We start from the raw sequence: 26,519 nt of genomic DNA, 5'->3' as shown, positions 1-26,519 counted from the left end.
AGCTTTGTAAGCTGTGTCATTTCAAAAGCTCATCCAAATTCTTCTCAGGTGCTGTGAGGGTTCTCACCTGAATCACCCTTTGAGGCAGTGACTTCCACATTCCCACAACTCTCAAGGTTTTCTCTCAAAACCCCTCTTCACCTACTGCCCTGTACCTTGAACCAATGCTCCCCGGTGAATGAGCCCTCTACTAAGGGGAAAAGTTTCTTTCTATGTCCCTCATAATTTTGTACACCTCTATCAGGCACCTCTGCCTTCTCTGCTCGAAGGAGAACTCCAGCCTTTCTTCATAGCTGAAACACTCCAACCCAGGCAACACCCTGGGGAATCTCCTCAGCACTCTCTCCAATGCAACCACATTCTTAAAACTTACTCCATTTCATCCAAGGTGTTGTTGATATCCGCTATATTATCCTGGATTTTTTGAGCTGCGATCCTCAGGGATTCTCCAGCTTCAGACTTGGCTCCCTTTGTGAGTTCGAAGGCAGCGTAGACCAAGGTAGTCACGTTAATTGCTACCCCAAGTCCTCCAGACAGAGCCTGCACAAACAAAAATGATGTTTATATAGCAGAAAGGAGGAATTGCATTTCCGTAGTGTCTGTAGCAATTTCAGGAAATTCCAAAGCACTTTACGTCAATGAAATACTTTTGCAGTATAGTTCCTGTTATAATGCAGGAAAGGCAGCAGCATCACAAACAGCTATGAAATAATGACCAGGCAGTCTATTTTTTGAATGATGGCGGTTAAAAGATAAATATTGGTCAGATAACCATCGCTCACTCCCTCAATCCTGCACTGCTGAGGCGGACGAGATTATTTGCTGAAATCTATGGAGTAGGATTTGAATAAATAAGTTTCTGACTGGGAGGTGAGAGTGCTGTATGGCTGATACATTTGTGCTATAATATCTGTAACTGTGTTGAAGAGCATGTCATTCGTCTGTGTATTCTCTAATTTCTCAATGCTTGAAATTATAGCAAGATCGATCGAATATCAGTTTCAAAAATGTAACTTGGTGAATGGATTTGTGTTTTGTACATTAATCCTACATTATCTACTCACAAAGTCAGGAGTAGATGATTCGGGGTGCGAATCTCCTGCCGTGTTGGGCTCTCGCTTGAGCGCAACGCGGCCGGAGAATGCTGGGAAAGCCCTCCAGCCGCCACACCTCCAGAGTCCCTCGAGATGTCGGAATCTGATTTTGTTTTCACTGGAATTACTAAGGGGGAGGAGTGACCTGATAGAGGTTTACAAAATTATGAGTGGTATGGACAGAGTGGATAGTCCGAAGCTTTTTCCCAGGGTGGAAAATTCAATTACTAGGGGACATCGGTTTAAGGTGCGAGGGGGAAAGTCTGGAGGAGAGGTCCCTCATGGCAGACTGGTACAAAAGGTGAAGTCACACAGGATCAGGGGTGAGCTGGCAAGATGGATACAGAACTGGCTAAGTCATAGAAGACAGAGGGTAGCAGTGGAAGGGTGCTTTTCTGATTGGAGGGTGGTGACTAGTGGTGTTCGGCAGGGATCAGTGCTGGGACCTTTGCTGTTCGTAGTATATATAAATGATTTGGAGGAAAATGTAACTGGTCTGATTAGTAAGTTTGCGGACGACACAAAGGTTGGTGGAATTGCGGATAGTGATGAGGACTGTCAGAGGATACAGCAGGATTTAGATCGATTGGAGACTTAGGCGGAGAAATGGCAGATGGAGTTTAATCCGGACAAATGTGAGGTAATGCATTTTGGAATGTCTAATGCAGGTAGGGAATATACAGTGAATGGTAGAACCCTCAAGAGTATTGACAGTCAAAGAGATCTTGGTGTACAGGTCCACAGGTCACTGAAAGGGGCAACACAGGAGAAGAAGGTAGTCAAGAAGGCATACGGCATGCTTGCCTTCATTGGCCAGGGCATTGAGTATAAGAATTGGCAAGTCATGTTGCAGCTGTATAGAACCTTAGTTAGGCCACACTTGGAGTGTAGTGTTCAATTCTGGTCGCTACACTACCAGAAGGATGTGGGGGCTTTAGAGACGGTGCAGAAGAGATTTACCAGGGCGTTGCCTGGTATGGAGGGCATTAGCTATGAGGAGATTTGAATAAACTCGGTTTGTTCTCACTGTAACGATGGAGGTTGAGGGGAGACCTGATAGAGGTCTACAAAATTATGAGGAGCATAGACAGAGTGGATAGTCAGAGGCTTTTGTCCAGGATAGAGGGGTCAATTACTCGGGGGCCTAGGTTTAAGGTGCGAGGGGCAAGGTTTAGAGGAGATGTATGAGGCAAGTTTTTTTACACAGATGGTAGTGGGTGCCTGGAACCGTCTGTGGTTTGTCTCTCAGACACCTACAGTAGGTGCACCGTGTGTGGTTTCCGTCTCAGACGCCTACAGTATCTGCACCGTCTGTGGTTTCTGTCTCAGACACCTACAGTAACTGCACCATCTGTGGTTTCCGTCTCAGACACCTACAGTATCTGCACCGTCTGTGGTTTCTCTCACAGACACCTACAGTAGCTGCACTGTCTGTGGTTTATCTCTCAGACACCTACAGTATCTGCATCGCCTGTGGTTTCTCAGACACCTACAGTATCTGCACTGTCTGTGGTTTATCTCTCAGACACCTACAGTATCTGCACCGTGTGTGGTTTCCGTCTCAGACACCTACAGTATCTGCACTGTCTGTGGTTTATCTGTCAGACACCTACAGTATCTGCACCATCTGTGGTTTCTCAGACACCTACAGTCGCTGCACCGTCTGTGGTTTCTCTCTCAGACACCTACAGTAACTGCACCATCTGTGGTTTCCGTCTCAAACACCTACAGTAGCTGCACCGTGTGTGGTTTCCGTCTCAGACACCTACAGTATCTGCACCATCTGTGGTTTCTCTCGCAGACACCTACAGTAGCTGCACCGTCTGTGGTTTCTCAGACACCTACAGTATCTGCACCGTCTGTGGTTTCCGTCTCAGACACCTACAGTAGCTGCACCGTGTGTGGTTTCCGTCTCAGACACCTACAGTAACTGCACCATCTGTGGTTTCCGTCTCAAACACCTACAGTAGCTGCACCGTGTGTGGTTTCCGTCTCAAACACCTACAGTATCTGCACCATCTGTGGTTTCTCAGACACCTACAGTCGCTGCACCGTCTGTGGTTTCTCTCTCAGACACCTACAGTAGCTGCACCGTCTGTGGTTTACTCTCAGACACCTACAGTAGCTGCACCGTCTGTGGTTACCGTCTCAGACACCTACAGTAGCTGCACCGTCTGTGGTTTATCTCTCAGACACCTACAGTATCCGGATCGCCTGTGGTTTCTCAGACACCTACAGTATCTGCACCGTCTGTGGTTTCCGTCTCAAACATCTACAGTAGCTGCACTGCCTGTGGTTTCTCAGACACCTACAGTCGCTGCACCGTCTGTGGTTTCCGTCTCAGACACCTACAGTAGCTGCACCGTCTGTGGTTTCCGTCTCAGACACCTACAGTAGCTGCACCGCCTGTGGTTTCTCAGACACCTACAGTAGCTGCACCGTCTGTGGTTTCCGTCTCAGACACCTACAGTAGCTGCACCGTCTGTGGTTTCTCAGACACCTACAGTCGCTGCACCGTCTGTGGTTTCCGTCTCAGACACCTACAGTAGCTGCACCGTCTGTGGTTTCCATCTCAAACACCTACAGTATCTGCACCGTCTGTGGTTTCCGTCTCAGACACCTCAGTAGCTGCACCATCTGTGGTTTGTCTCTCAGACACCTACAGTATCTGCACCATCTGTGGTTTCTCTCTCAGACACCTACAGTAGCTGCACCGTCTGTTGTTTCTCAGACACCTACAGTATCTGCACCATCTGGGGTTTCCGTCTCAAACACCTACAGTATCTGCACCGTCTGTGGTTTCTCAGACACCTACAGTATCTGCACCATCTGTGGTTTCTCTCTCAGACACCTACAGTAGCTGCACCGTCTGTGGTTTCTGTCTCAGACACCTACAGTATCTGCACTGTCTGTGGTTTCCGTCTCAAACATCTACAGTAGCTGCACTGTCTGTGGTTTGTCTCTCAGACACCTACAGTATCTGCACCATCTGTGGTTTATTCTCAAACACCTACAGTAGCTGCACCGTCTGTGGTTTCCGTCTCAGACACCTCAGTAGCTGCACCGTCTGTGGTTTCCGCCTCAGACACCTACAGTCGCTGCACCGTCTGTGGTTTCCGTCTCAGACACCTACAGTCGCTGCACCGTCTGTGGTTTCTGTCTCAGACACCTACAGTAGCTGCACTGTCTGTGGTTTCTGTCTCAGACACCTACAGTATCTGCACTGTCTGTGGTTTCCGTCTCAAACATCTACAGTAGCTGCACCGTCTGTGGTTTCCGTCTCAGACACCTACAGTCGCTGCACCGTCTGTGGTTTCTGTCTCAGACACCTACAGTATCTGCACTGTCTGTGGTTTCCGTCTCAAACATCTACAGTAGCTGCACTGTCTGTGGTTTCTCAGACACCTACAGTAGCTGCACCGTCTGTGGTTTCTCAGACACCTACAGTCGCTGCACCGTCTGTGGTTTCCGTCTCAGTCACCTACAGTAGCTGCACCGTCTGTGGTTTCCGTCTCAAACATCTACAGTAGCTGCACTGTCTGTGGTTTGTCTCTCAGACACCTACAGTAGTTGCACCGTCTGTGGATTCCGTCTCAAACACCTACAGTATCTGCACCGTCTGTGGTTTCCGTCTCAGACACCTCAGTAGCTGCACCATCTGTGGTTTCTCTCTCAGACACCTACAGTATCTGATCCATCTGTGGTTTCTCTCTCAGACACCTACAGTAGCTGCACCGTCTGTGGTTTCTGTCTCAGACACCTACAGTATCTGCACCATCTGTGGTTTATTCTCAAACACCTACAGTAACTGCACCGTCTGTGGTTTCCGCCTCAGACACCTACAGTCGCTGCACCGTCTGTGGTTTCCGTCTCAGACACCTACAGTCGCTGCACCGTCTGTGGTTTCTGTCTCAGACACCTACAGTAGCTGCACCGTCTGTGGTTTCTGTCTCAGACACCTACAGTATCTGCACTGTCTGTGGTTTCCGTCTCAAACATCTACAGGAGCTGCACTGTCTGTGGTTTCCGTCTCAAACATCTACAGTAGGTGCACCGTGTGTGGTTTCCGTCTCAGACACCTACAGTAGGTGCACCGTGTGTGGTTTCCATCTCAGACACCTACAGTATCTGCACCGTCTGTGGTTTCTGTCTCAGACACCTACAGTATCTGCAGCATCTGTGGTTTCTCTCACAGACACCTACAGTAGCTGCACTGTCTGTGGTTTATCTCTCAGACACCTACAGTATCTGCATCGCCTGTGGTTTCTCAGACACCTACAGTATCTGCACTGTCTGTGGTTTATCTCTCAGACACCTACAGTATCTGCACCATCTGTGGTTTCTCAGACACCTACAGTCGCTGCACCGTCTGTGGTTTCTCTCTCAGACACCTACAGTATCTGCACCATCTGTGGTTTCCGTCTCAAACACCTACAGTATCTGCACCATCTGTGGTTTCTCTCTCAGACACCTACAGTATCTGCACCATCTGTGGTTTCTCAGACACCTACAGTCGCTGCACCGTCTGTGGTTTCTCTCTCAGACACCTACAGTAGCTGCACCGTGTGTGGTTTCCGTCTCAGACACCTACAGTATCTGCACTGTCTGTGGTTTATCTCTCAGACACCTACAGTATCTGCACCATCTGTGGTTTCTCAGACACCTACAGTCGCTGCACCGTCTGTGGTTTCTCTCTCAGACACCTACAGTATCTGCACCATCTGTGGTTTCCGTCTCAAACACCTACAGTATCTGCACCGTCTGTGGTTTCTGTCTCAGACACCTACAGTAACTGCACCATCTGTGGTTTCTCTCGCAGACACCTACAGTAGCTGCACCGTCTGTGGTTTCTCTCGCAGACACCTACAGTAGGTGCACCGTGTGTGGTTTCCATCTCAGACACCTACAGTATCTGCACCGTCTGTGGTTTCTGTCTCAGACACCTACAGTATCTGCAGCATCTGTGGTTTCTCTCACAGACACCTACAGTAGCTGCACTGTCTGTGGTTTATCTCTCAGACACCTACAGTATCTGCATCGCCTGTGGTTTCTCAGACACCTACAGTATCTGCACTGTCTGTGGTTTATCTCTCAGACACCTACAGTATCTGCACCATCTGTGGTTTCTCAGACACCTACAGTCGCTGCACCGTCTGTGGTTTCTCTCTCAGACACCTACAGTATCTGCACCATCTGTGGTTTCCGTCTCAAACACCTACAGTATCTGCACCATCTGTGGTTTCTCTCTCAGACACCTACAGTATCTGCACCATCTGTGGTTTCTCAGACACCTACAGTCGCTGCACCGTCTGTGGTTTCTCTCTCAGACACCTACAGTAGCTGCACCGTGTGTGGTTTCCGTCTCAGACACCTACAGTATCTGCACTGTCTGTGGTTTATCTCTCAGACACCTACAGTATCTGCACCATCTGTGGTTTCTCAGACACCTACAGTCGCTGCACCGTCTGTGGTTTCTCTCTCAGACACCTACAGTATCTGCACCATCTGTGGTTTCCGTCTCAAACACCTACAGTATCTGCACCGTCTGTGGTTTCTGTCTCAGACACCTACAGTAACTGCACCATCTGTGGTTTCTCTCGCAGACACCTACAGTAGCTGCACCGTCTGTGGTTTCTCTCGCAGACACCTACAGTAGCTGCACCGTCTGTGGTTTATCTCTCAGACACCTACAGTAGCTGCATCGTCTGTGGTTTCTTTCGCAGACACCTACAGTAGCTGCACCGTCTGTGGTTTCTCTCGCAGACACCTACAGTAGCTGCACCGTCTGTGGTTTACTCTCAGACACCTACAGTAGCTGCACCGTCTGTGGTTACCGTCTCAGACACCTACAGTAGCTGCACCGTCTGTGGTTTATCTCTCAGACACCTACAGTATCCGGATCGCCTGTGGTTTCTCAGACACCTACAGTATCTGCACCGTCTGTGGTTTCCGTCTCAAACATCTACAGTAGCTGCACTGCCTGTGGTTTCTCAGACACCTACAGTCGCTGCACCGTCTGTGGTTTCCGTCTCAGACACCTACAGTAGCTGCACCGCCTGTGGTTTCCGTCTCAGACACCTACAGTAGCTGCACCGCCTGTGGTTTCTAAGACACCTGCAGTAGCTGCACCGTCTGTGGTTTCCGTCTCAGACACCTACAGTAGCTGCACCGTCTGTGGTTTCTCAGACACCTACAGTCGCTGCACCGTCTGTGGTTTCCGTCTCAGACACCTACAGTAGCTGCACCGTCTGTGGTTTCCGTCTCAAACACCTACAGTATCTGCACCGTCTGTGGTTTCCGTCTCAGACACCTCAGTAGCTGCACCATCTGTGGTTTCTCTCTCAGACACCTACAGTAGCTGCACCGTCTGTGGTTTCTGTCTCAGACAGCTACAGTATCTGCACTGTCTGTGGTTTGTCTCTCAGACACCTACAGTAGCTGCACCATCTGTGGATTCTGTCTCAGACACCTACAGTAGCTGCACCGTCTGTGGTTTGTCTCTCAGACACCTACAGTAGCTGCACCGTCTGTGGTTTCTGTCTCAGACACCTACAGTAGCTGCACCGTCTGTGGTTTGTCTCTCAGACACCTACAGTAACTGCACCATCTGTGGTTTCCGTCTCAGACACCTACAGTAGCTGCACCGTCTGTGGTTTGTCTCTCAGACACCTACAGTAGCTGCACCATCTGTGGTTTCTGTCTCAGACACCTACAGTAGCTGCACCGTCTGTGGTTTATCTCTCAGACACCTACAGTAGCTGCATCGTCTGTGGTTTCTTTCGCAGACACCTACAGTAGCTGCACCGTCTGTGGTTTCTCTCGCAGACACCTACAGTAGCTGCACCGTCTGTGGTTTACTCTCAGACACCTACAGTAGCTGCACCGTCTGTGGTTACCGTCTCAGACACTTACAGTAGCTGCACCGTCTGTGGTTTATCTCTCAGACACCTACAGTATCCGGATCGCCTGTGGTTTCTCAGACACCTACAGTATCTGCACCGTCTGTGGTTTCCGTCTCAAACATCTACAGTAGCTGCACTGCCTGTGGTTTCTCAGACACCTACAGTCGCTGCACCGTCTGTGGTTTCCGTCTCAGACACCTACAGTAGCTGCACCGCCTGTGGTTTCCGTCTCAGACACCTACAGTAGCTGCACCGCCTGTGGTTTCTAAGACACCTGCAGTAGCTGCACCTTCGGTGGTTTCCGTCTCAGACACCTACAGTAGCTGCACCGTCTGTGGTTTCTCAGACACCTACAGTCGCTGCACCGTCTGTGGTTTCCGTCTCAGACACCTACAGTAGCTGCACCGTCTGTGGTTTCCGTCTCAAACACCTACAGTATCTGCACCGTCTGTGGTTTCCGTCTCAGACACCTCAGTAGCTGCACCATCTGTGGTTTCTCTCTCAGACACCTACAGTAGCTGCACCGTCTGTGGTTTCTGTCTCAGACACCTACAGTATCTGCACTGTCTGTGGTTTGTCTCTCAGACACCTACAGTAGCTGCACCATCTGTGGTTTCTGTCTCAGACACCTACAGTAGCTGCACCGTCTGTGGTTTGTCTCTCAGACACCTACAGTAGCTGCACCGTCTGTGGTTTCTGTCTCAGACACCTACAGTAGCTGCACCGTCTGTGGTTTGTCTCTCAGACACCTACAGTAACTGCACCATCTGTGGTTTCCGTCTCAGACACCTACAGTAGCTGCACCGTCTGTGGTTTGTCTCTCAGACACCTACAGTAGCTGCACCATCTGTGGTTTCTGTCTCTGACACCTACAGTAGCTGCACCATCTGTGGTTTGTCTCTCAGACACCTACAGTAGCTGCACCATCTGTGGTTTCTCTCTCAGACACCTACAGTAACTGCACCGTCTGTGGTTTGTCTCTCAGACACCTACAGTAGCTGCACCGTCTGTGGTTTCTGTCTCAGACACCTACAGTATCTGCACTGTCTGTGGTTTCCGTCTCAAACATCTACAGTAGCTGCACTGTCTGTGGTTTGTCTCTCAGACACCTCCAGTATCTGCACCATCTGTGGTTTATTCTCAAACACCTACAGTAGCTGCACCGTCTGTGGTTTCCATCTCAGACACCTCAGTAGCTGCACCGTCTGTGGTTTCCGCCTCAGACACCTACAGTTGCTGCACCGTCTGTGGTTTCCGTCTCAGACACCTACAGTATCTGCACTGTCTGTGTTTCCGTCTCAAACATCTACAGTAGCTGCACTGTCTGTGGTTTCTCAGACACCTACAGTAGCTGCACCGTCTGTGGTTTCTCAGACACCTACAGTCGCTGCACCGTCTGTGGTTTCCGTCTCAGTCACCTACAGTAGCTGCACCGTCTGTGGTTTCCGTCTCAAACATCTACAGTAGCTGCACCGTCTGTGGTTTGTCTCTCAGACACCTACAGTAGTTGCACCGTCTGTGGTTTCCGTCTCAAACACCTACAGTATCTGCACCGTCTGTGGTTTCCGTCTCAGACACCTCAGTAGCTGCACCATCTGTGGTTTGTCTCTCAGACACCTACAGTATCTGATCCATCTGTGGTTTCTCTCTCAGACACCTACAGTAGCTGCACCGTCTGTGGTTTCTGTCTCAGACACCTACAGTATCTGCACCATCTGTGGTTTATTCTCAAACACCTACAGTAACTGCACCGTCTGTGGTTTCCGCCTCAGACACCTACAGTCGCTGCACCGTCTGTGGTTTCCGTCTCAGACACCTACAGTCGCTGCACCGTCTGTGGTTTCTGTCTCAGACACCTACAGTCGCTGCACCATCTGTGGTTTCTGTCTCAGACACCTACAGTATCTGCACTGTCTGTGGTTTCCGTCTCAAACATCTACAGGAGCTGCACTGTCTGTGGTTTCCGTCTCAAACATCTACAGTAGGTGCACCGTGTGTGGTTTCCGTCTCAGACACCTACAGTATCTGCACCGTCTGTGGTTTCTGTCTCAGACACCTACAGTATCTGCAGCATCTGTGGTTTCTCTCACAGACACCTACAGTAGCTGCACTGTCTGTGGTTTATCTCTCAGACACCTACAGTATCTGCATCGCCTGTGGTTTCTCAGACACCTACAGTATCTGCACTGTCTGTGGTTTATCTCTCAGACACCTACAGTATCTGCACCATCTGTGGTTTCTCAGACACCTACAGTCGCTGCACCGTCTGTGGTTTCTCTCTCAGACACCTACAGTATCTGCACCATCTGTGGTTTCCGTCTCAAACACCTACAGTATCTGCACCATCTGTGGTTTCTCTCTCAGACACCTACAGTAGCTGCACCGTGTGTGGTTTCCGTCTCAGACACCTACAGTATCTGCACTGTCTGTGGTTTATCTCTCAGACACCTACAGTATCTGCACCATCTGTGGTTTCTCAGACACCTACAGTCGCTGCACCGTCTGTGGTTTCTCTCTCAGACACCTACAGTAGCTGCACCGTCTGTGGTTTCCGTCTCAGACAACTACAGTATCTGCACCATCTGTGGTTTCCGTCTCAGACACCTACAGTAGCTGCACCGTCTGTGGTTTCCGTCTCAGACACCTACAGTAGCTGCACCGTCTGTGGTTTCCGTCTCAGACACCTACAGTAGCTGCACCGTCTGTGGTTTGTCTCTCAGACACCTACAGTAGCTGCACCGTCTGTGGTTTCTGTCTCAGACACCTACAGTCGCTGCACCATCTGTGGTTTCTGTCTCAGACACCTACAGTAGCTGCACCGTCTGTGGTTTCCGTCTCAGACACCTACAGTAGCTGCACCGTCTGTGGTTTCCGTCTCAGACACCTACAGTAGCTGCACCGTCTGTGGTTTGTCTCTCAGACACCTACAGTAACTGCACCATCTGTGGTTTCCGTCTCAGACACCTACAGTAGCTGCACCATCTGTGGTTTGTCTCTCAGACACCTACAGTAGCTGCACCATCTGTGGTTTCTGTCTCAGACACCTACAGTAGCTGCACCGTCTGTGGTTTGTCTCTCAGACACCTACAGTAGCTGCACCGTCTGTGGTTTCTGTCTCAGACACCTACAGTAGCTGCACCGTCTGTGGTTTCTGTCTCAGACACCTACAGTAGCTGCACCGTCTGTGGTTTGTCTCTCAGACACCTACAGTAACTGCACCATCTGTGGTTTCCGTCTCAGACACCTACAGTAGCTGCACCGTCTGTGGTTTGTCTCTCAGACACCTACAGTAGCTGCACCATCTGTGGTTTCTGTCTCAGACACCTACAGTAGCTGCACCGTCTGTGGTTTGTCTCTCAGACACCTACAGTAGCTGCACCATCTGTGGTTTCTCTCTCAGACACCTACAGTAACTGCACCGTCTGTGGTTTGTCTCTCAGACACCTACAGTAGCTGCACCGTCTGTGGTTTCTCAGACACCTACAGTAGCTGCACCGTCTGTGGTTTGTCTCTCAGACACCTACAGTAGCTGCACCGTCTGTGGTTTCTCAGACACCTACAGTCGCTGCACCGTCTGTGGTTTCCGTCTCAGACACCTACAGTAACTGCACCGTCTGTGGTTTATCTCTCAGACACCTACAGTAACTGCACCGTCTGTGGTTTCTGTCTCAGACACCTACAGTAACTGCACTGTCTGTGGTTTCCGTCTCAGACACCTACAGTATCTGCACTGTCTGTGGTTTCCGTCTCAAACATCTACAGTAGCTGCACTGTCTGTGGTTTCCGTCTCAGACACCTGCAGTAGCTGCACCATCTGTGGTTTCCGTCTCAGACACCTACAGTAGCTGCACCGTCTGTGGTTTCCGTCTCAGACACCTACAGTAGCTGCACCGTCTGTGGTTTGTCTCTCAGACACCTACAGTAGCTGCACCGTCTGTGGTTTCTCAGACACCTACAGTCGCTGCATCGCCTGTGGTTTCCGTCTCAGACACCTACAGTAACTGCACCGTCTGTGGTTTATCTCTCAGACACCTACAGTAGCTGCACCATCTGTGGTTTATCTCTCAGACACCTACAGTAACTGCACCGTCTGTGGTTTATCTCTCAGACACCTACAGTATCTGCATCGCCTGTGGTTTCCGTCTCAGACACCTACAGTAGCTGCACCGTCTGTGGTTTCCGTCTCAGACACCTACAGTGGCTGCACCGTCTGTGGTTTCTGTCTCAGACACCTACAGTAGCTGCACCGTCTGTGGTTTCTCAGACACCTACAGTCGCTGCACCGTCTGTGGTTTCCGTCTCAGACACCTACAGTAGCTGCACCATCTGTGGTTTCTTTCTCAGACACCTACAGTAGCTGCACCGTCTGTGGTTTCTCAGACACCTACAGTAACTGCACCGTCTGTGGTTTCTCAGACACCTACAGTAGCTGCACCATCTGTGGTTTCTTTCTCAGACACCTACAGTCGCTGCACCGCCTGTGGTTTCTCAGACACCTACAGTAGCTGCACCGTCTGTGGTTTCCGTCTCCGACACCTACAGTAGCTGCACCGTCTGTGGTTTATCTCTCAGACACCTACAGTAGCTGCACTGTCTGTGGTTTCCGTCTCAAACATCTACAGTAGCTGCACTGTCTGTGGTTTCCGTCTCAAACATCTACAGTAGCTGCACTGTCTGTGGTTTCCGTCTCAGACACCTGCAGTAGCTGCACCATCTGTGGTTTCCGTCTCAGACACCTACAGTAGCTGCACCGTCTGTGGTTTCCGTCTCAGACACCTACAGTAGCTGCACCGTCTGTGGTTTGTCTCTCAGACACCTACAGTAGCTGCACCGTCTGTGGTTTCTCAGACACCTACAGTCGCTGCATCGCCTGTGGTTTCCGTCTCAGACACCTACAGTAACTGCACCGTCTGTGGTTTATCTCTCAGACACCTACAGTAGCTGCACCATCTGTGGTTTATCTCTCAGACACCTACAGTAACTGCACCGTCTGTGGTTTATCTCTCAGACACCTACAGTATCTGCATCGCCTGTGGTTTCCGTCTCAGACACCTACAGTAGCTGCACCGTCTGTGGTTTCCGTCTCAGACACCTACAGTAGCTGCACCGTCTGTGGTTTCTGTCTCAGACACCTACAGTAGCTGCACCGTCTGTGGTTTCTCAGACACCTACAGTCGCTGCACCGTCTGTGGTTTCCGTCTCAGACACCTACAGTATCTGCACCGTCTGTGGTTTCTCAGACACCTACAGTCGCTGCACCGTCTGTGGTTTCTCAGACACCTACAGTAGCTGCACCGTCTGTGGTTTGTCTCTCAGACACCTACAGTAGCTGCACCGTCTGTGGTTTCTCAGACACCTACAGTCGCTGCACCGTCTGTGGTTTCCGTCTCAGACACCTACAGTAACTGCACCGTCTGTGGTTTATCTCTCAGACACCTACAGTAACTGCACCGTCTGTGGTTTCTGTCTCAGACACCTACAGTAACTGCACTGTCTGTGGTTTCCGTCTCAGACACCTACAGTATCTGCACTGTCTGTGGTTTCCGTCTCAAACATCTACAGTAGCTGCACTGTCTGTGGTTTCCGTCTCAGACACCTGCAGTAGCTGCACCATCTGTGGTTTCCGTCTCAGACACCTACAGTAGCTGCACCGTCTGTGGTTTCCGTCTCAGACACCTACAGTAGCTGCACCGTCTGTGGTTTGTCTCTCAGACACCTACAGTAGCTGCACCGTCTGTGGTTTCTCAGACACCTACAGTCGCTGCATCGCCTGTGGTTTCCGTCTCAGACACCTACAGTAACTGCACCGTCTGTGGTTTATCTCTCAGACACCTACAGTAGCTGCACCATCTGTGGTTTATCTCTCAGACACCTACAGTAACTGCACCGTCTGTGGTTTATCTCTCAGACACCTACAGTATCTGCATCGCCTGTGGTTTCCGTCTCAGACACCTACAGTAGCTGCACCGTCTGTGGTTTCCGTCTCAGACACCTACAGTGGCTGCACCGTCTGTGGTTTCTGTCTCAGACACCTACAGTAGCTGCACCGTCTGTGGTTTCTCAGACACCTACAGTCGCTGCACCGTCTGTGGTTTCCGTCTCAGACACCTACAGTAGCTGCACCATCTGTGGTTTCTTTCTCAGACACCTACAGTAGCTGCACCGTCTGTGGTTTCTCAGACACCTACAGTAACTGCACCGTCTGTGGTTTCTCAGACACCTACAGTAGCTGCACCATCTGTGGTTTCTTTCTCAGACACCTACAGTCGCTGCACCGCCTGTGGTTTCTCAGACACCTACAGTAGCTGCACCGTCTGTGGTTTCCGTCTCCGACACCTACAGTAGCTGCACCGTCTGTGGTTTATCTCTCAGACACCTACAGTAGCTGCACTGTCTGTGGTTTCCGTCTCAAACATCTACAGTAGCTGCACTGTCTGTGGTTTCCGTCTCAAACATCTACAGTAGCTGCACTGTCTGTGGTTTCCGTCTCAGACACCTGCAGTAGCTGCACCATCTGTGGTTTCCGTCTCAGACACCTACAGTAGCTGCACCGTCTGTGGTTTCCGTCTCAGACACCTACAGTAGCTGCACCGTCTGTGGTTTGTCTCTCAGACACCTACAGTAGCTGCACCGTCTGTGGTTTCTCAGACACCTACAGTCGCTGCATCGCCTGTGGTTTCCGTCTCAGACACCTACAGTAACTGCACCGTCTGTGGTTTATCTCTCAGACACCTACAGTAGCTGCACCATCTGTGGTTTATCTCTCAGACACCTACAGTAACTGCACCGTCTGTGGTTTATCTCTCAGACACCTACAGTATCTGCATCGCCTGTGGTTTCCGTCTCAGACACCTACAGTAGCTGCACCGTCTGTGGTTTCCGTCTCAGACACCTACAGTAGCTGCACCGTCTGTGGTTTCTGTCTCAGACACCTACAGTAGCTGCACCGTCTGTGGTTTCTCAGACACCTACAGTCGCTGCACCGTCTGTGGTTTCCGTCTCAGACACCTACAGTATCTGCACCGTCTGTGGTTTCTCAGACACCTACAGTCGCTGCACCGTCTGTGGTTTCCGTCTCAGACACCTACAGTAGCTGCACCATCTGTGGTTTCTCAGACACCTACAGTCGCTGCACCGTCTGTGGTTTATCTCTCGGACACCTACAGTAGCTGCACCGTCTGTGGTTTCTCAGACACCTACAGTCGCTGCACCGCCTGTGGTTTCTCAGACACCTACAGTAGCTGCACCGTCTGTGGTTTCCGTCTCCGACACCTACAGTAGCTGCACCGTCTGTGGTTTATCTCTCAGACACCTACAGTAGCTGCACCGTCTGTGGTTTCTCTCTCAGACACCTACAGTAGCTGCACCGTATGTGGTTTCCGTCTCAGACACCTGCAGTAGCTGCACCGTCTGTGGTTTCTGTCTCAGACACCTACAGTAGCTGCACCGTCTGTGGTTTCTCAGACACCTACAGTCGCTGCACCGCCTGTGGTTTCCGTCTCAGACACCTACAGTAGCTGCACCATCTGTGGTTTGTCTCTCAGACACCTACAGTAACTGCACCGTCTGTGGTTTCTGTCTCAGACACCTACAGTAGCTGCACCGTCTGTGGTTTATCTCTCAGACACCTACAGTAGCTGCACCGTCTGTGGTTTCTCAGACACCTACAGTCGCTGCACCGCCTGTGTTTTCCGTCTCAGACACCTACAGTAGCTGCACCGTCTGTGGTTTGTCTCTCAGACACCTACAGTAACTGCACCGTCTGTGGTTTCCGTCTCAGACACCTACAGTAGCTGCACCGTCTGTGGTTTATCTCTCAGACACCTACAGTAGCTGCACCGTCTGTGGTTTCCGTCTCAGACACCTACAGTAGCTGCACCGTCTGTGGTTTCTCTCTCAGACACCTACAGTAGCTGCACCGTCTGTGGTTTCCGTCTCAGACACCTACAGTATCTGCACCGTCTGTGGTTTCTCTCTCAGACACCTACAGTCGCTGCACCGTCTGTGGTTTCCGTCTCAAACACCTACAGTAGCTGCACCATCTGTGGTTTCTCTCTCAGACACCTACAGTATCTGCACCGTCTGTGGTTTCTCTCTCAGACACCTACAGTCGCTGCACCGTCTGTGGTTTCCGTCTCAAACACCTACAGTAGCTGCACCATCTGTGGTTTCTCTCTCAGACACCTACAGTCGCTGCACCGTCTGTGGTTTCTCTCTCAGACACCTACAGTAGCTGCACCGTCTGTGGTTTCTCTCTCAGACACCTACAGTCGCTGCACCGTCTGTGGTTTGTCTCTCAGACACCTACAGTAGCTGCACCGTCTGTGGTTTCCGTCTCAGACACCTACAGTAACTGCACCGTCTGTGGTTTCTCTCTCAGACACCTACAGTAGCTGCACCGTCTGTGGTTTCTCAGACACCTACAGTAACTGCACCGTCTGTGGTTTCTCTCTCAGACACCTACAGTCGCTGCACCGTCTGTGGTTTGTCTCTCAGACACCTACAGTAGCTGCACCATCTGTGGTTTCTCTCTCAGACACCTACAGTCGCTGCACCGTCTGTGGTTTGTCTCTCAGACACCTACAGTCGCTGCACCGTCTGTGGTTTCCGTCTCAGACACCTACAGTCGCTGCACCGTCTGTGGTTTGTCTCTCAGACACCTACAGTAGCTGCACCATCTGTGGTTTCTCTCTCAAACACCTACAGTCGCTGCACCGTCTGTGGTTTGTCTCTCAGACACCTACAGTCGCTGCACCGTCTGTGGTTTCCGTCTCAGACACCTACAGTCGCTGCACCGTCTGTGGTTTGTCTCTCAGACACCTACAGTAGCTGCACCGTTTGTGGTTTCTGTCTCAGACACCTACAGTAGCTGCACCGTCTGTGGTTTGTCTCTCCGACACCTACAGTAGCTGCACCGTCTGTGGTTTCTGTCTCAGACAGTGACAGGAGCTGCGCCGTCTGTGGCAGCACGGTAGCATTGTGGATAGCACAATTGCTTCACAGCTCCAGGGTCCCAGCTTCGAATCCGGCTTGGGTCACTGTCTGTGCGGAGTCTGCACATCCTCCCCGTGTGTGCGTGGGTTTCCTCCGGGTGCTCCGGTTTCCTCCCACAGTCCAAAGATGTGCAGGTTAGATGGATTGGCCATGATAAATTGCCCTTAGTGTCCAAAACTGCCCTTGGTGTTGGTTGGGTGGGGTTACTGGGTTGTGGGGATAGGGTGGAGGTGTTGACTTTGGTTAGGGTGCTCTTTCCAAGAGCCGGTGCAGCCTCGCTGGGCCGAATGGCCTCCTTCTGAACTGTAAATTCTATGATAATCTATGATATATCTTGGGTCTTACATTAATAAGTAAAGTTACCGTAGTTCCAGATGACCACAGGCTGCTTTCCCCTTTGAGGAGGGGAGCTGACTGGTGGCGATTTAAGCTGAGGATCAGCATACCTCTGGTGAGGGGCAAGGTTGGGAATGCGGGACCTTCATGAATAACCTCAGCCGGTAGGGGAGTTGAACCCACACTGCTGGCCTTGCTCTACATCATCAACCAGCTGTCCAGCCAACTGAGGTAAACCGGCCCCCAACTAGATTACTATTCCAGTGACAATACCACCGTGACATAGTTACTTTCACGATAAAGATGGTGAAGGGAAAAGTTTGACAGGAGGTGTGACCCCACATATAGAATGTTTATTGTGCTGCCCTAGCCCGATCTTGGCTTTTGATAATTCACTTACAAGTTAGCTAGGACAGACCTAAAGAGAGAGCTAAGAAGAGCCAGGAGGGGACATGAGAAGTCTTTGGCAGGTAGGATCAAGGATAACCCTAAAGCTTTCTATAGTTATGTCAGGAATAAACAAATGACATGGGTAAGAGTAGGGCCAATCAAGGACAGTAGTGGGAGGTTGTGCTTGGAGTCCGAGGGGATCAGAGAGGTGCTAAATGAATATTTTTCGTCAGTATTCACACAGGAAAAAGACAATGTTGTCGAGAATACTGAGATTCAGGCTACTAGACTAGAAGGGCTTGAGGTTCATAAGGAGGAGGTGTTAGCAATTCTGGAAAGTGTGAAAATAGATAAGTCCCCTGGGCCGGATGGGACTTATCCTAGGATTCTCTGGGAAGCTAGGGAGGAGATTGCTGAGCCTTTGGCTTTGATCTTAAAGTCATCTTTGCCTACAGGAACAGTGCAAGAAGACTGGAGGATAGCAAATGTTGTCCCCTTGTTCAAGAAGGGGAGTAGAGACAACCTCGGTAACTATAGACCAGTGAGCCTTACTTTTGTTGTGGGCAAAATCTTGGAAAGGTTTATGAGAGATAGGATGTATAATCATCTGGAAAGGAATAATTTGATTAGAGATAGTCAACACGGTTTTGTGAAGGGTAGGCCGTGCCTCACAAACCTTATTGAGTTCTTTGAGAAGGTGACCAAACAGGTGGATGAGGGTAAAGCAGTTGATGTGGTGTATATGGATTTCAGTAAAGCGTTTGATAATGTTCCCCACGGTAGGCTACTGCAAAAAATACGGATGCATGGGATTCAGGGTGATTTAGCAGTTTGGATCAGAAATTGGCTAGCTGGAAGAAGACAAAGGGTGGTGGTTGATGGGAGATGTTCAGACTGGAGTCCAGTTACTAGTGGTGCACCACAAGGATCTGTTTTGGGGCCTCTGCTGTTTGTCATTTTTATAAATGACCTGGAGGAGGGCGTAGAAGGATGGGTGAGTAAATTTGCAGATGACACTAAAGTCGGTGGAGTTGTGGACAGTGCGGAAGGATGTTACAAGTTACAGAGGGACATAGATAAGCTGCAGCGCTGGGCTAAGAGGTGGCAAATGGAGTTTAATGCAGAAAAGTGTGAGGTGATTCATTTTGGAAGGAATAACAGGAACACACAGTACTGGGCTAATGGTAAGATTCTTGGCAGTGTGGATGAGCAGAGAGATCTCGGTGCCTATGTACATAGATCCCTGAAAGTTACCACCCAGGTTGATAGGGTTGTTAAGAAGGCGTATGGTGTATTAGCTTTTATTGGTAGAGGGTTGAGTTTCGGAGCCATGAGGTCATGTTGCAGCTGTACAAAACTCTGGTGCGGCCGCATTTGGAGTATTGCATGCAATTCTGGTCGCCGCATTATAGGAAGGATGTGGATGCATTGGAAAGGGTGCAGAGGAGATTTACCAGTATGTTGCCTGGTAGGGAGGGAAAAACGTATGAGGAAAGGCTGAGGAACTTGAGGCTGTTTTCGTTAGAGAGAAGAAGATTAAGAGGCGACTTAATTGAGGCATACAAGATGATCAGAGGATTGGATAGGGTGGACAGTGAGAGACATTTTCCTTGGATGGTGATGTCTAGCACGAGGGGACATAGCTTTAAATTGAGGGGAGATAGATATAGGACAGATGTCAGAGGTAGGTTATTTACTCCGAGAGTAGTAAGGGCGTGGAATGCCCTGCCTGCAACAGTAGTGGACTCGCCAACACTAAGAGCATTCAAATGGTCATTGGATAGACATCTGGACGATAAGGGAATAGTGTAGATGGGTTTTAGAGTGGTTTCACAGGTCGGCGCAACATTGAGGGCCGAAGGGCCTGTACTGCGCTGTAATGTTCTATGTTCTATAGCTTGTTTTCCAATAACTATCAAGTCCTCCATCATTGGAGGGAATAACTTCAGTATTTCATTAATTTCTGGCGAGGTTGCCATATTTTTCATTCCTTTCTGTTTCTGCCTGAGAAGGAAATCTCCAGGCTCAAATCTCAGCCCCATAGTCATGGCAGCACCCGTCATAACAAAGCTGGAAAGAATCTCGTCCAAGGTATATTTTGATAGCTTTGTGAAGAATGTGAAGGAGATCCAAGAGCTGGTGTATTTCTTCAACACCAAGTGCGTCAGATTCAATGACCTTCTTTGCTTCACTCATCTGATTACTGGATTGATAGTTATTGACTAACTTCGCTATTCCAGCTGTAGCGGAGCCACTCAAGGCTGCAGTGGTTCCAGCTGCAGCTGCCACTACCAGTGGTGTGGCAAAACAGCCTGTTAATACAATCGCTGCAAGTGCTCCAAAAACAGACAGGGTGCCTGGAACTGCCATTGAGGAGCCAACGACACAAGTTGTAGATGATGTGTGTTTGATTTCATCCAGTTTGCTCGCAATCATTAATAATGTCGCTGACACCGCCCAGCGCAGTGAAATCCATTCTTTTAGTTTCCTGTAGACCTCTTCACCAAGTGCCGCTCCTTCTTTCCATTTTGAGGAATGGAAAGGATTCTTAATCTGAAAATAAAAAGGAACCAAAATGTTTTAAAGCAGGAGGAAGGTGAGTTTATGAATTTAACAACAACTTGCATTTGTATAGCACTGTTGACTCAAGTACTTAATGGGAACATTAGCAAACAGAATATCACAGAGTCCCGAGGTGCAGAAGGAGGCCATTCAGCCCATCAAGTCTGCACCGAACAGTCAAAAGAGCACTCCACTGAGGTCCACTGTACTGCTTACCCCACCCCTATTCCTGTGACCTAACTGGCACATCCCTGGACACTAAGTGGTAATGTATCATTGTCAATCCACCTAATCTCCACATCTTTGGACTGTGGGAGGAAACCGGAGCTCCGGGAGGAAACCCACGCAGACAGGGGGAGAAAGTGCAAACTCCACACAAACAGTCACCCAAGTCCAGAATCGAATCCGGGTCCCTGGCGCCGTGAGGCAGCAGCGCCAGTCACCGTGCCACTGCGCCGCCCATTTGTCACTGAGCACACATGAGGAGATGTTAAAGTACTGTAAAGGAGGAGAGAATATTTGAAGTTTGGGGAGGGGTGGCAGGGCGTTATATTCCAGAAGTTAGATATTAATTGTACATTAATTCTCAGCAAGTGATAGGCATTAACTGTTGATTGATTTGTGCCGCTATATATAGGAACAGATTGAAACTATGTTTTGGGTTCAGAGATGAATCCACATTTATCTATAATGTTTGAAGATCAGTTCTAGTTCTATCCTTCTCCACCTGGCCTTCTGGAATATAACATGGTGACCGCCTATTGGGACGGACCTTGCTGAGAAGCTCACATCCCATTGAAGGGTGAACTGGGATAGTTGTCTATAGATGCAGGTTGGAAACCAAGAAACCAAATTCAGACATAAAACTTAGCGCCATAGTTGGACTATGATTATTGCCCAATGTTCTCGGAGTTTAGAAACAATATTAATGAAGAGTGGCGATAGCCGCTTACAGAGATGAAATAAAGTAGGGGACCTTGTGTTGATGTGTTGACTTCCTACAGGAAGCAAAATCAGAAAGGAAGTGTTTTGTGAACTGGCTGCCTGTCAGTTGGATACTGCTAACTGTTTGGATCGTGTATTCGAGATCTTGGACAAGAGTTACGGCAAAAATGATCTATTGAATGCTCTGAGGCGTGATCGGACTTTGATCATTTTCAGAAAGAAGATGGTCATTTCATGGAAGAAAATATCAAGGAGGTTTAAAAAGTCAGTCAATGTTTGAAAAAGTTCAATTTGGTGATCCCTGGATTGGGATTTGCTGAAATATGCTGCCTCCAGACATGAGTGGCCTGTCAGGGATTGCTTTGGGAATTGACTGGGAGAATGAAGGGAGGTCTCACAGATCAGGACAAGCTGCTCGAAGAGGAGGCCGTGGTGGGCCAAGGGTCAATGCTTGAAACCTGTTGCTTCACTAAAGAGAGCATGACTAAAATCTGAAACTGCGTTAGCCACAACTATAACCTCAAATCAAGGCAGGTCTAGCACTGTCTGTGACTGTTAAGGCAATTGTGGCTGGTAACTCTTATGTATCTGACGCTCTCAAGGTGTAAACGGGTTTATATTGGGTAAGTGCTGGGATAGGATAGAACCTGCCTGCTGTTATTCCCCCATTGGAATGAGTGGATCCAATTCCCTGGAGTTCCTGCTTGGAAAATTAGCTTAAAGTCTCTCCCTTTGTACCTGAATAATATGATGTTAATGTACTCCATCGCATGACCGTATAACAAATTCTCCAGGCCTCAAGCAACAGAAATTCAGTTCAATCATCTTACCTCACCGAATTGTGTGCTTTGAAAATCACTTTCTCTTTTATTTGCTGCATTACCTAGAAAGCAACGGAAAAGAAAAAAGATTTTTATTCATTCTCCAGAAAGCTTATACATCAAATGGACAAGAATAAAGGATGTTACCCTTCATAATTCTCTTGTTAAAAATTGTACTCTGTAAGGAATTGGGATGTTATAGAATCTTAGAACAATTACTGTGCAGAAGGAAGCCATTCAGCCTGTTGACATTGTGCTGGCCCCGAACAATTCATTTCGTTCTACCCCCCTATCCTTTCCCCTTGGTCCTGCAATGTCCCATCAGGAGCTCATCCACTACCCTTTTGAAAGCTATGATTAAATCTACCTCCCCCACACAGACAAGCAGTCTATTCCAGATCCTAATCACTCAGAGAGTAAAAAGGATTTTCCTCATATTTTCCCGATGGTGAATGTCAGGCTAGCTGGTCTTTTCCATGTTTATTTTATTTCCTCCTTCCTGGAATAACATTGTCATGTTCACTTAATTCCAGGGTCCAGGAAATCTTGGAACATTAGCCAGTGGATCGGTTATCTCTGCATAGTCTTTCTCCGCCGTGTTTACTATTTTACTGACTCACCCAGTCATGAGTAATTGGGGCGGCCATCTTTCAGACAGGCAGCAGAATGGGTTTGCAAAGAATTGGCGGCGCGAGATTCAAATTCATTCAGTACTACACAAACTATTGCAAACAGAAATACTGAAAGGAATATAAAGATTAACTCTGAGATTTTTTATCACATTAGATATGGACGAGTAGGCAAGGGTAAAGTAGGCCCTTTAAAAACAAAGACAGATAGCATTGCAAATGTAAATAAGGAAATGACAAACGTGTAGTAGATTTTGTGTCATTCTTCACGGTGGAGGAAGAGGATTGTTCCTGAAAGCTCAAAGAAACTAATAATGAATCAAGGATCGCAGCTTGGGCAAGATAATGTAAGCAAGATAACAGTATTAGAAAAAGAAAATGAAATTGAAAGCTGATAAATCTCTGCTGTTTTCTGCTTCAGGGTTTTAAAGGAAGTAAGCAACATAAGGTAATCCAGGTTCTCAAAAGAGTGAAAAAATTAAGGTAATTAATGTGTCTCTTTCATGCATATCTAACGAAGGAAGTGCTGTCCTTGGAGAGGCTCCAGAGGAGGTTCACAAGAATGATCCCGGAATGAAGAGCTTGCCATATGAGAAACAGTTGAGGACTCTGGGTCTGTACTCGGTGGAGTTTAGAAGGATGAGGGTGGATCTTATTGAACTTACAGGATACTGAGAGGCCTGGATAGAGTGGAGGTGGAGAGGATGTTTCCACGCGTAGGAAAAACTAGAATCTCAGAATGAAGCGACGATCCTTCAAAACAGAGCTGAGGAGGAATTTCTTCAGCCAGAGGGGCGTTGAATCTGAGGAATTCTTTGCCACAGAAGGCTGTGGAGGCCAAATCACTGTGTGCCTTTAAGACCGAGATAGATGGTTTTTGATTAATAAGGGGATCAGGGGTTATGCAGGAGAATGGGGACGAGAAAAATATCAGCCATGATTGAATGGTGGAGCATACTTGATGGGCCGAGCGGCCTAATTATGCTCCTATGTCTTATGGAGATGTAGGGCCGATCCTCTTGGGCCATTAGCCCCAGGCGGGAATTGCAATGACCAGTTGAATCGGGTGGGAGAGGCAAAATGGCCTCGTGGGATGCTTCTGGGATACCACCACACTCAGCTGAGAGTTACTGAGTGTAAGTTCGTGCCGGTCCTGACAAGAGGGGAACTGGTGCCTTGGACACCAAACGGGAACAAGGGGTCTACACGTACATCCAGGGTGCCGAAGGGTGTTGGGGGTGTCTTGGGTTGGGCTGGAAGGGCTCAGCTCGGGGGTCTTTCCTGCGCTGGGGGTCATGCAGCAGGTCTTCCCTTTGTAGCTTTGAAACTGTGTTTCAAAGTGTCAAGTTGTAGTTTAAAGTCCTCCCTCCGATCTGTTGGAAACCTTTGCTGCCTCTTCCAGCATGGCAAGCTGAAAGGTCTGTTAGATGAAGGTAAAAGTGTTCCCTTTGATGTGTTGGAAACTTTTGAAGATCTTTTTCACAGTCAATTTCATTCCTCTTTAACTTTTCCTAGCCTCTGGGCATGCCGAGAAGCTAAAAGGTTTGAATTCCATTGTTTACAGTCAATTTCACATTCCACTACCTTTTACAAGCCTCTTGATTGACATGTCCAGGCTATTTCAAAGGAGAGTTTGCTTTGTTTGCTTTTATAACTCTTTATGCTCCATTAACTCTGAAGAGCTTCCTCTTTTGTGCAGGAGTTTTTTCTAATCACAGTTTTAAACTGGCTGTCTTTAGAGCTTCATAGACAGATCAGGTGCTCTTTATGAGTGCTACCCCGGCACCTGGTAAGTATATCCACTGGATGGGAGGAACATGTCTGGCAGTGACCTGGGAGGCAAGTGTCTCAATGACTTTAGTGGAGAGGAGTGCCTGATGCCTTTAGGGAAGGGGGGGTCAAGTGCCCTCATGATTGTTTGGGGGGTGGGGGTGGGGAAGAGTGTCCCAATTCTTTTGGTGAGGGGTTGCCCCGTGCTTGTGATGGGGACGCTTTCTCCAATGGCTTGGAGATGGAGTGCCAGGTGCCTTTTGGGGGGAAGGGGAATAAATGCCCAATGCCCTTGGTGGGGGGAAGGGATTGCCCTGATACTTGTGGAGGGCAGTGCCCAATCCTTGTGTAGGGAGAGTCGCCCTAGTGCTTGTGGATGGGGGTGTGGGGGGTGGAGCACCCCGATGCCTTTGGTGGGAGGGGGGTTCACCCCAATGCTTGCGTGGGGGGATTGTGGCAATGCTTGTGGGGAGGGGGAGTCCTCTTGGGGGGGGGGGGACTTTTTCTTTGCGCAGATCGGGCGCCACCTTTAAAGATGGCACCCCGATCTCTGTGGAGCTGGCCTTGCCGGCTGTATCAGGTCCGTCCCACCAGAGTGATGTCGCAAACCACAACCATAGATTCTCTGTGCACTGAGTGACAGAAAACCCGGAGTGAAAACTCAGCTGTGAAGCTGGCTTTCAGTCTGAGCCTGGCTCTCTGACAAATTTTGGGATGTTCCCACCCAATGTTTCCCTCCTACAGAACAGAAGGGGGTTAGAAATGTAATGAATTATATAGTTGGAGAGGTGAGTGGAGGAGGTGGGGCAGGATAGAAGGATAGGGATAGGTCAGAGACTGACGTAGGCGATGTGGACACAAGATAAAGGGAAGTGTTAATGGTGCTAGGACTGAAGAGTGCTAATAGTGGAAAAAGGTAAGATAGCTGAATGTGTTAATGGGAGCAAAACTGGACAACGTACTACAAAGCTGTTCAGTTTTTCATTTAACCTTGCTGAATTAAAATGCTTGGTGAAATTTTTAAGTTCATTAGTGTGCGGATATAGAATATAACTTATTTTAGTAAACAGCTACATGGCTTAAAATAGGAATAAAAACAGCTGAACTGAATGACTATTATAAACAGCTTTTTAACCAGTCTTATGAATTGGACAATAATAACTGATAGTATTTCAAGGAATGAAACTTTTGGGAGTTAGTGTGATGCTGGAGGTGGAATATTCCTGGGAGGATGCATTAAGGAACTGATGAGGTAAGCATGATTGATCAAGGTCAAAAGGTACATGAGAAGGCTGAGCAAGCTATTGGCAGGTGAGTGTCACTAAAGGTGCAATTTTCAACCCAGGTTTACACAAATAACTCAAATGTTTCAGAGGCTATTTATAAATAAAGTAAACCATTATAGAATGAGAAGACCAGTCTAGGTATCCAGCCCTGATAAATGATATAAAGTAATAATTTTGGGAGTTTTCAGGGCAGTAGATGGTCGAAGAGAACTTTCAAGAAAGACTCCAATCAAACATTCCTGAGGAATTTGAGAAATCGAGAACACGTTGGGACATTGAGAAGAGAAATGGAAGCTGAAAGAAAGAGCAGTTGATACAAGCCAGTCGCAATGGCCAATACGAACAGGTATTAGATGTTTACCATGGATAGATGTTTAAACAGTGTGTTATATTCCATCTTGAATGCGATTAAACTCAACATCCCACCATGTTAATCATACTCAATCCTGATTGTTTGATTAGATTGTGATAACATTGACTATCTGTCACATATTAAGCAATACGTTGCCTTCAGTCCAGAACCAATATCACTCCAACATCTGTCATTGAGCTGCCGTATGACAATGATGCTTGGCATATGTGCATATTCAGATGCCAAGCTCTGTTAGGAATAGAACAACATGGATGGTCATCCGTAGGCAACTGCTAGCTGTTGTAATCCAATGGCACCTAATCTCACTTCTAATCTTTTGTTTCAATCAACAAATATTGTGGTTTCAAGGAGAACTCCAACATGAACTTCACGCTGTATTCCCCACAGGCTGCAGACCCATATCAATCCTGAACCACA

General features: G+C 48.7%; 1 long non-coding RNA gene across 1 annotated transcript in view; it reads left to right on the top strand.

Moving 5' to 3' along the window:
- Nucleotides 1-26,519, top strand: part of LOC140389366 (uncharacterized) — a 64,649-nt gene that overhangs the window by 22,622 nt on the left and 15,508 nt on the right. The window contains exon 2 of the long non-coding RNA XR_011934363.1: nt 25,918-26,075. This is a non-coding gene — a long non-coding RNA (uncharacterized lncRNA). The remainder of the gene's footprint in view (nt 1-25,917; nt 26,076-26,519) is intronic.

Source organism: Scyliorhinus torazame, chromosome 14, assembly GCF_047496885.1.
Source record: "Scyliorhinus torazame isolate Kashiwa2021f chromosome 14, sScyTor2.1, whole genome shotgun sequence".
Lineage (NCBI taxonomy): Eukaryota > Metazoa > Chordata > Chondrichthyes > Carcharhiniformes > Scyliorhinidae > Scyliorhinus > Scyliorhinus torazame.
This window is presented reverse-complemented; position numbering and strand designations above follow the sequence as displayed.